Source organism: Pinus tabuliformis, chromosome 5_1 (assembly GCF_031772625.1).
Source record: "Pinus tabuliformis cultivar Carrire ecotype Pingquan chromosome 5_1, CPIR1, whole genome shotgun sequence".
Classification (NCBI taxonomy): Eukaryota; Viridiplantae; Streptophyta; class Pinopsida; order Pinales; family Pinaceae; genus Pinus; species Pinus tabuliformis.
In genome coordinates, this window is record NC_142305.1 from 780,439,552 (window position 1) to 780,450,085 (window position 10,534).

Below are 10,534 nucleotides of genomic sequence, written 5' to 3' on the forward strand. Positions count from 1 at the left end.
TGATGATGCTACAAAAAATCACCTGGCAATATCACCCTCATCTATAGTCCCCCCTTTGGAAGCAATAGAATCACATGGTAGGTTTGGGACTCAAACAATTGATAATACCACATCTGTGCTTAATGCTGCTACATGAAATCTTGTAAAGTTGACATCTTCCTCCACACATAAAGTAAAGTTTAGTTCCAGTGAAGATTGTACTTCAGAGGTTCTAATAGTACCAAATTTGTGCAACCTACTCTTGTAAGCTAATCCGTGATGAAACAATAACCAACCCCAAATTTTATGTTTAAAAGAGACATGACCCTTTCCAATGAACTGAAAACATTGCAACTGTCTCTCCACTGGATCTCCAAGACCCTACCTTTTTATTAAAGTGGAGCTTGATGATAAAGGAGTGCTACACCAACTCGTAAATTCCATTCATATCATAGAATATAAATAGGCTCCCACTTCACCATCTCCAATTTTCTACATAGGACCTTGCCCCTGCATCTGCATTTAATATAAATAATTCTTTGGAATTATACATCAAAAAATCATTAGAACAATCTTGTAAAAAATAGAAAGCTTAGATTTTACATGTGCCATTATTGAGTGTTTTGTGAGATTGTACATGTTTCTCAAACATTCTTCTTCGTACACTTGTTTATGGTTGGAATGGTAGTGCACTAGAGAATCCACTAGAAACGCACAACAATTAAGTAGGCAACCAGTGTGTGAGGCACATGCATGTGCTATATTTAGATGAGTAGGGCGTTGTTGTAAGTTTAGTCTTAGATAGAGTGCATGATTTAGGTGAGCTTCCAGATTTATACTTGCCATTATTTCCAAGGTTGGAAGGTGCATGCATATTTACACTTTGTTTTCTCCAGTGGGTATTCTATTCTAGGTAGCGTATTCCATGCATGAGGGTACTCTCTCCTAGGCATAGTAGGGTCACGAAAATTTCCTTAAGATAGGTGGTTTGTTGGTTTTTTCCACATTCATTGTAACCCTTTCTCTCTAGTTCTATAAAGGGAGATAGGGTGCTTCATTATAGACATGTTTTAGGAGTGAAAAATTTTGTTGTGGAAGTCTTTTCCAGTTAAGATATATGTGACTGTGTGCTACAAATTCCTCTCACTTTCCTAGTTTCCAGAACTCTGTTTTACATAGAATCAGAATTTACATCTATTGTTTTGAATCTCTATAGCTGGATGTTCTGATTTTTAGAGTTATGTGTTAGTAGAACTGGTGCTTAGAATTCTCCTAGATAGTATTCTAAGTAGTCTTAGTTTACTTTCTTTAGGGTTTTAAGTGTATATCTTCTCACCATGCCGTGAAACTGAAAATTTAACATTCTATCAAACTTGTATGTTTGAAATAAATTTGTGGAGAAGGTTGTGGCATGTGAGATGGAGTTGTTGGAGAAATTCATTGGGCTCACCTTATGCCCCTTCCTAAAATGTATGCCCTAAAACAATGGCAATCCTCTTTAAGAGAATTTTATATGGGTTAATTTATGCTTGTAAGATATTTGTGTGACCACCGTTACTGCTACAGAATCCCTTGGTATTCATTTTGAGACATTATCCGCCAACCTTGCTTGAATATTCTTTGGGCCCTGATGCCACAGTCTTGGTGTGCATGTATCATAATTTATATATGTGTGTGAGTGTATTTTGTATTCTATATTTTGTATTATATATGTGTGTGTGTATTTTGTATTGTAATATAAAATTGTAAAACTAGAAAGCTTTCATTATCAACCTCAATTATTGCTTTTTGCCCTTATCAAGAGAGAGACGTTAATTCCTTTCAATGTAACTTCTTACTTACTAGAATTTGATGCACCATGGTTAGTGAATTAGATCTTGAGACATTTGGAACCTATTGGAGAGAACTTTTGACCTATACCATTGGATAACGAAAATGGGCTCATATCTATAGTAGGAAATAAAATTTAATTGGCCTCAGTCACCACTACTAGCCTTCTTGAATTTGTGGCTTGTCTTGATGTGCAACTACTTTGACCAATAGATGGCATGCACATACCTTGCGGTTTTATGATCCCTATGCATCCCTGCAAATCCAACTTGCATTACCTTTTATTTTCAACCACCTTTCCTATTGTTAGCAACATTTTCCATCCCTCGGTGAAAACCCATATCATGAGATTATTGATAAAATCATTTGTACTTATGGATCTAAGGATATTTTATTTTTTGAGGGATCATCTTCTATACAATCCATCAATCCTTTCTTCCTATTATCACTTAAGAATTCTAATGCCAAAATTTCTCACGTTAGTTTGATGGTAAAGGTCGGTGCTATTCTAAGTTTGATTATTGTTTTCCTTAGAGTCTGAGTCTTAGGAGTCTTGAGTCAACTATGCATTCTCATTCATCACCGGTCATTCTCATTCGTCACTAGACTCATAGCCATGTGTCAGTTTTGTTCAAAAGTTACTATGTGCCACAAAGCCCTTTAGGTGATTTCGTAGTGCATGTAGTCATTTTGAGTGTTTTCGCGGCACATAATTCCTTTTAGCAATTTCGCAGCACAACATGTCTTAGGTGATTTCGTAGCGAATAATTCAAAATTTACACTGACTGCGCTACACAATCGGAGATTCGTGCAATCCGCAACGAATATTTCCTAACTGTCAAATCTGTCAAGTTCAGTTATGGTTGCATCATTCACTGTCAGCTTATACACTCCACATATCATGTCCAACCGCTTATCTCCATCATTACAGCCGCTAGGTACATTGGTACACACGGATTGCAAGTTCCAAGAGAGGCCAGGTATTCACAGTCTTAATGATGATTGTATTCGTTGCATGAGGAACAAGACTACAAGTTTTCAATTTGAATCCATAGTTATCAAGTGAGGCAGTTATCAAGCGAGGCAGTTATCAAGCGAGGCAGCCATTCAAGCAAGGCAGAAATTGAAGTTTAAGTAGCGCTAGCATTTCAAACCTCCATTACAATGAACCTTCATGGAGGGATCAGCAGAAAGAAAAGACCACAGATCAGGTAGGTGCTTAAGAAATGAACCTGAAGGTGTAGACATTATCTTGAAACACAAAGAAGTTGAGCATGCATTCAAGCAGGTTGGATGTTGGAATTTTTGTGAGAAACTACAGGGAGGTCATGCACAAACCACCAAGGAATTTGCTTTGAATTTCACAGGGCTGAATTCAAAGGTTGGGATGCTCGAATTGCAAGTTTCACCAGAGGTAATATCCACAGTTACTGAGATTCCAAGGGGACAAGAAACTTGGTTTAAGAATTTCAAATTTGATATGACTCCCTGCAAGGAGTTTCTGAAGCCAGAATACATTGACTCAGATTTAAACAAGTATGTGCCTAGAAATTATGTCAAAGACTCATATGCCAATCTGCTTACCTGTATACAAAGGTACCTTACCTGTGAAGGGAGATATAATAAGGTGTATTCATATCATTTCAAGCTTCTGCTACATTTTACAGGAAAGATATCCATTGATTTACCTTTTTACTTATTTCGTAGCTTAAGAAAAATGTGTGATAAGGTGCAGCTAAGGAAAGAAGCCTGTGAGACCTCATTGTTTCACCACGGTTTAATTAAGTTGATTGTTCTGCATGAACTCCAGAAAGTAGGTAGGGATTGGCCCACATTCATATTCATGTTTGGTTTCGAAAAAGAGACCGGTCTCAGTCCTCAAGTTGCAAAAGATCTTCCAACAACAACTGGCCATCAGGTAGAAACAAGATCCAGGAGGTTTTCAAAGTTGAAGGCTAGGAAACAAGTAAGAGAATTCACCAAGCCACTGACTATCCAGGATATACCCCAACAGTCCCTTAAAGAGAAAGCTCAGGTCAAAGAAGCTGCACATGAATCAAGCACAGGTGAAGGAGTTCAAAGAAGAAGGACTAGGAGCCAGGTAGCTAAAGAAAAAGGAAAATCAAGGATTATTGAAGAAAGCCCTGTTTCAAAGGGAGACTTAAATGACTTATTGCAAGCCATTGACATTGAAGAATCTCCACTAGTTCAAGCAGATTTGTTAGAGTCAGAAAAAGACAAGGCTAAGAGAGTCAAAGCCTCGAAAAAACTCAAGTTTGATGATCAGGTTGATCAATTTGTCTTTAAGCCCAGGAGACCCATAACGAGGAATTTTAAACAGGTACAGGAGGTACTGCCAAGAGCAGATGAAACAGGGGAGGTGACACAGCCTCATGAAAGAAAGGATAAAGGCAAAGCAGTTACCATTCAAGAAGAAGATAGTGTGGAAGACTTGAAAAGGAGATTGGAATTGGCCAACTTTGAAATTGCTAGACTGAAGAAAGCTGCCAGGAAATTTGCAGTTAAGGAGGCTTATTTTAACCAAATGCAAGCTCGGTGGGAGGACAAAACATTTCAAATACCCGAGGTGGTTGATTTTAATGTTCAATTCCGTAGCTGGACTGTTCCTGCAATAAAGGAAGCTCAATTTATCAGAAAGGTCAATACAAACCTCAGATCTGGGATCAAAGTCATGAAGAAACAAATTGAAGACTTAAAGATACAGTTAAGCCAGCAGAAAGAATTTCCTTAAGGCAGTCACACATCAAGTAAGGTTTTGTTTCAGATTTTGATGGTCTTCCTTGTTATAATCCTACTTGAAGAGTCATACCTTTCCATTCAGTTTTGAAAAGCTTTGGAGCAATTGAAAAGGATGTTTAAGTGTCAAGAGGCTCAAAATAGCAAAATTTTGGTTGAAACTGTGTTTTTTGGAATTACACAGCAGTTTCGTAGCGCGCTACGAAACTGCTGAAGATGATGACTAACGCACAGCAGTTTCGTAGCGCGCTACGAAACTGCTGAAGCTACACAATCTAATCTCAGTCAACTGATTTTGAAATACAAGCGGAAAATTTTTGAAAAGGGAATATCTTCAAGGGATCATCTAAAGGTATCAACTTTCAACAAGGTCAAGACAGGTGGAGGAAACATGAATTCGAATCCAACTCTAAACTTTTTGTCATAAAGTGATCACATTTACTACAGTCCAAGATATGTCAGACATCTTGGAGGAGCTTTTGCCTTCACACATGAAAGAGGTTGACAGCACATCATGGACGTGGCATTCTGATATATTTTGGATAATCAAAGATGAAGGGCATGGTTCATTGGATTCGAACATTTTTGAGGAAAACCAAAGGCCGATAAACAGGGGTAGTTTCCTATGTTTCAGGGGCAATGGAGAAGATGTGACATTGAGGACCATTATGGAGCTTTGAACATCCACCATAGCCAAACTAAAAAACACCACTTGTCAAAGAACGAGAATGATTGTAATTAAGGCTATTATTAGCATAATATGGAGTTAGACTCCTATTTGATTTAGATCTCTAGAAAGTCTAGTAGCAGTTTGTTACATTTAATAGGCAGTTAAGATTTGAATAGGTGTCATTAGAAGTAGATTTCGAGTTCCCCTCATGCTTGAGGAGGAATCTCAATTAGGTAGAAGAGCTCTATATATAGGAGAAAGAGCAATGTAAAGAGGGTTGGAAATTTATGAAAAAAAGCTCTGATATTTGGCTTATGTAAAGACTCTGTTTTTTTTGGTAATACAGTATTGGCTTATGCTTCTCAAGAATCATAGAGAGTTCAATGTATGAGTTTCTTTTGTTGTGTTTTCATGTTATCTACAGTGTTATGAGTATTTGATTACTTAGAAATCGCTTACAGTGTTCTAATTTCCTTCATATACTCATAAACTGCCTTCTATGTGTTTGGTGTGTTCTACATATATTGAAATCTGAATGCCTTGACTTTTATGCAAAGCCAACCCTACTGCTAATACTGAATCATATATGACTCCATAAGCCCAATGGATACTTGTTAGTTGTGTTTCCACCATTCTCATTTTTCTTTTTTTCACAAGAGTTAGTCATCTTAATCATAATAAAAAACCTTTAACCCTTTGAGAGAGCCCTCTTAGGCTAAGGAGGCTAAGCCTTAGCTAAAAGATAGGTTTGAAACAGTTACTTGAAGTCTTCCTAGTTTGCAGCCTTCCAGGGCCTGATTTTGAGATAACACTTCCAAGGGATGCATTATTTTGTATTCTTACCTACAACTTACCCAATTGTGTTGAAGCTTGCACTCTTAAAAATTTAACGTAACTATCTACCATTCTGAAAGTGTTGTTGTATGCCACAAACCTTGCAGCATCTTTATATGTCTTCCTTTTGAGGGGATTTCATGGCTGAATTTGTTTCATATTGGGAAAGTGGACTGAATTGCATTATGGGTATGTTGTAGATATAGTGCAAAGGATGTATCCCTTAGAAGACAAGACCAATCCTTTTATTGAAAACACACTGGAAAACTAGACTGTGTTGTATACATGCTTAAGTAGAAATATTTTTATGAATAAATCTCCTTTGTGGGTTTGCACCAAGGGATGGCAAAGATTACTAAAAATAAGATGATATGGTAACTTAGATGCACAAGTAGGCATTGGGATCATATAACTATAGCATTGGCATACTGCCCAGTTTTCAGTAGTAGGCAAGTAGTGGTGACAGTTGACAGAGGTGTACACTAGTGTTGGATCAACCTTGTACACCGTTGAATCAACCTCAGCCACCCCTGCTGCCTAGTGCTCAACTCAATGTGCCATTACTATGACCAACAGAGGACATACACATATCTTGTGGTTTTGTGATCTTGACACAACAATGCTCCTAACAAATATAAGTTACATTATTATGTTATTTTCAACCACCTTTTCTATTATCATTTTTATTTTCAGCATCCCATTTTCCATCCATTGGTAAAAACTCATGAAAGGGCCTATGCAACATAACCTATATTTTCAAAATTCAGAGTGTGCCTTATCCAGAAGGCACAATGGTCCTTTTTTCAAAGGAACATGTTGTTGTATTCTACCTCACACATACCCAAACACACTTAAAAGTTCAACTTATTCCCAAAATTTGAAACAAAGGCAACCACAATATTCCCTCAAAAGGAAAAATAGAGAAAGATGCTCCAAGCGCTTCAATTTTCCTAGGGAAAGTGATTTTAACATCTAACCAAAGATTCACATGCAACCAATAATTTGGGAATTATAGAGAACTATTTTGTTCCTATTATTTGCAACAAATGGCATTTTACCCAAGAACCAATAAATCACCTCTTAGTATAAAGTAGTTAATTATTTTCCTACTATTCTAGTCATTTATCTAGAATCTATTTGAGAACATAAAAGATTGGTATCAGATGAATGTCAAGCATTTATAGATTTGTGCCAAAATCTACATATATTTTTTTCCTTTTCATTTTATGGAAGGAAATTACTCAGCTTGCACTGTATTTGGATTGCTTAGGGATAGATTGACTACTATTGGATTTGTGTCCATTGCAAGGTGCAAAATGTGCTTCCATTTTATGTATTGTTTCTTTTAATATTAATTGCTAGTTTTCCTATTTTTTTATAGCCTTTTAGGTAACAATTGTTCTTGGTTTTACAGGTCATTGACCAAGGTGAAAAGATAGAACTTTTGGTTGACAAAACAAAGCACCTTTGATTTCAAGTTTAATCTTGAATCAAGCTAGCAATTTAATGGGAGGGAAATATTCCATTATATCTCTGTTTGTGTATTATGTATTATGTATTATGTGTATTGTATTGTATTATAAAATTGTAAAATCAGAAAGCTTCCATTATCAACCTCAACATTAATGCCTTTCAATGTAACTTCATACTTACTAGAATTTGATGCACCATGGTTAGTGACTCAGAGCTTGAGACCTTTGGAACCTACTGGAGAGCATTGTTGACCTATAACACTGCAAAATGAAAATGAGCTCATATCTGTAGCAGGAGACAAAATTGAATTGGCCTCAGTCACCACTACTTTGCTTCTTCAATTTGTGGCTTGTCTTGATGTGCAACTACTCTGACCAATAGATGACAGGAACATACCTTGTGGTTTTGTGATCCCTATGCCTCCCTACAAATCCAACTTGCATTACCTTTTATTGTCAACCACCTTTCCTATTGTTGGCAACATTTTCCATTCCTTGGTGAAAATCCACATCAGGAGATTAATTGATAAAATAATTTGTACTTATGGATCTAGATTCTAGGGATAGTTTCTTTTTTCAGGGATCATCTTCTATAAAATCGATCAATCCTTTCTTCCAAGGGAGGAATTATTTTGTATTGTTACCTACAACTTACCCAATTGCGCTGAATCCAGAACTCTTAAAAATTTAACGTAGCTATCTACCATTCTGAAAGTGTTGTTGTATGCCATAAACCTTGCAACATCTTTCTTTGTCTTCCTTTTTAAAGGATTTTGTGGCTGACTTTGTTTCATTTTGGGAAAGTGGACTGAATTTCATTCTAGGTATGTTGTAGATAGAGTACAAAGGATGTATTCCTATGAAGACAGGACCAATCCTTTTATTGAAAACAAACTGGAAAAATAGATTGTGTTGTATAGATCCTTAAGTACAAATATTTTTATGAATAAATCTCCTTTGTGGGTTTGCACCAAGGGATGGAAAATATTACTGATGATAAGATGATACTATAACTTTGATTCATAGTTAGGCATTGTGATCTCTTTTATAGTCCTTATCATATGCCTTCTCACCATGCCTTTTGCATACTCTTATGTATCCAGTGCCTTGACCAAACCCATCTCCTTGATAGCCATCTTTAGAAGCACACCTCACATTGTCAGTTACATCTACTGCATGTTGATAGACCACATTGGGGTCATAGTGAACATCATCAAAAAGTTCCCATAACACCCAACTCCCACTTTAGCCCACACTTTGCATCCAAATGGGTCAATGTGGGAGTGAGTATCCAACTAATGAAACTCTGGCATTGCAACTAGGAGAAGTGAGAAAAGTCATCATCTCCATGGTGCCATATTGTCGCATTCAGAAGGGGATAGAAAAATGTCCTATCAAACATGCACTGCTCATTGTAGTGCTGCATGGAAGGAATATTGCACTTCAACAGACAACCTATAGTGTTCTTGCAGTCAGACAACTGGAGAAAGTTGTTGACAAAATTTGCATAATTCTTCATGCCTTTGACACTGAAGCCCTTGAGGTTTTTAGGATAGGAAGATTAGAGAGGATCAATGATGATCCCATTTGATGAGAAACTGAGGACATTATAGTAAATATTGTTCACTTAAATCCTTGTAGTATTGTTATAGCATTGCAATTTGAATCCATCCAACTGACAATGCCTTGAATTGATATAGAAAGGATATGGAATTGAGGCATTCCCACAACTTTCACTACTTTTGCTTATGCCCTAGGCTATGTTAGAAAACACTCTAATCGAGAAGACTTGAGGCAACCCTGAACCCAAAAGGGCTAGAATAACATGATGCAAAAGGCTAATACTCATTTGTCTTGAAAGTTACCACATCATTTTAAGGCATGCTAAGACAATATATACTTCCCAAAATAACAAAACAAATACCCATGTATATTTCATGTATCCACCTAGTTTTGAAGCCTGTTATGGCAAGATTTTGCACTTGATACAATGGTAGTGTTCATCCTATGCTCATTACCTACTCTAAACATTTCCTTTTAGCTTCACTACTTCAGTCGATCACAAAGTCTACAATGATCCCTATCAAATCAACCCAAAAGTAGGACAATCATGGCTCAAAGTATATATGCATTCAATTTCTTTGTTCACATATATTTTTTTTCTTTGTTGGTTCTCTACAAGACAAGAGGTTGAATAATTGCTTAGACAATGTAATAAGATGTATTTCATTGTGTGCTTCATTAGTGCTTCATTGTATGTCCACAACTATTGAGTATATGTCATGTATATTTACTCATATTACATATACATATCTATCCAAATACCAAAAATGACATTCTGGACATGTGGGTTCAAACCTCTTGGAATTGGGCCATGAAGACATGGCTAATGCTTTGTTGTCTAATCCCAAAAGCTACTGTGTATACATTTTAGTCTACAATATACACATTAGGTATATCACCAAATCCTTGAAATGAAATATTTTTGCATGTGAGTCGAGAGTCCTACTTTTCAGTCACCTATTCACAATATAAAATATGACGAAACCACCACTTTGATACAAGTGTCACTTTGATAATATGTTTGTTTGCACCAAAACCAAGAAGTAGTTTCACTGAGGCAGATTAATTTCAAGTCCATATCTCTGCAATTAGTGTAATAAAACATTTATTTTGCACAGATTTTTACCAATCTGCAAAATCTTGCAACGCTTTGACAATAGCCATGAACCATTCCAATAACAAAATACAATACGGAATCGAGGGGTCTTCATTTTTGTCGAAATAGAAATGTTACCAACTTGGTGAAAGTTTTCTTTGAAAAAGCTCGAAGCGACTAAATGATTTTGGATCTTCGTAAACATTCACGACAACTATTGTGTGCCAAATTGTAAAGTTATAAGTTGTGACAACCTTATGACCTCTTACGTGGATATTTAATAAGAACAAAGCTACGTTTGAGCTTTGAGCAGTTTGAAATAAAATTGAATGT

At 36.4% G+C, this 10,534-nt stretch overlaps 1 pseudogene; it reads right to left on the minus strand.

Moving 5' to 3' along the window:
• Nucleotides 1–8,568: 8,568 nt before the first annotated feature.
• Nucleotides 8,569–9,391, minus strand: LOC149167268 (probably inactive receptor-like protein kinase At2g46850; annotated as a pseudogene).
• Nucleotides 9,392–10,534: the final 1,143 nt, after the last annotated feature.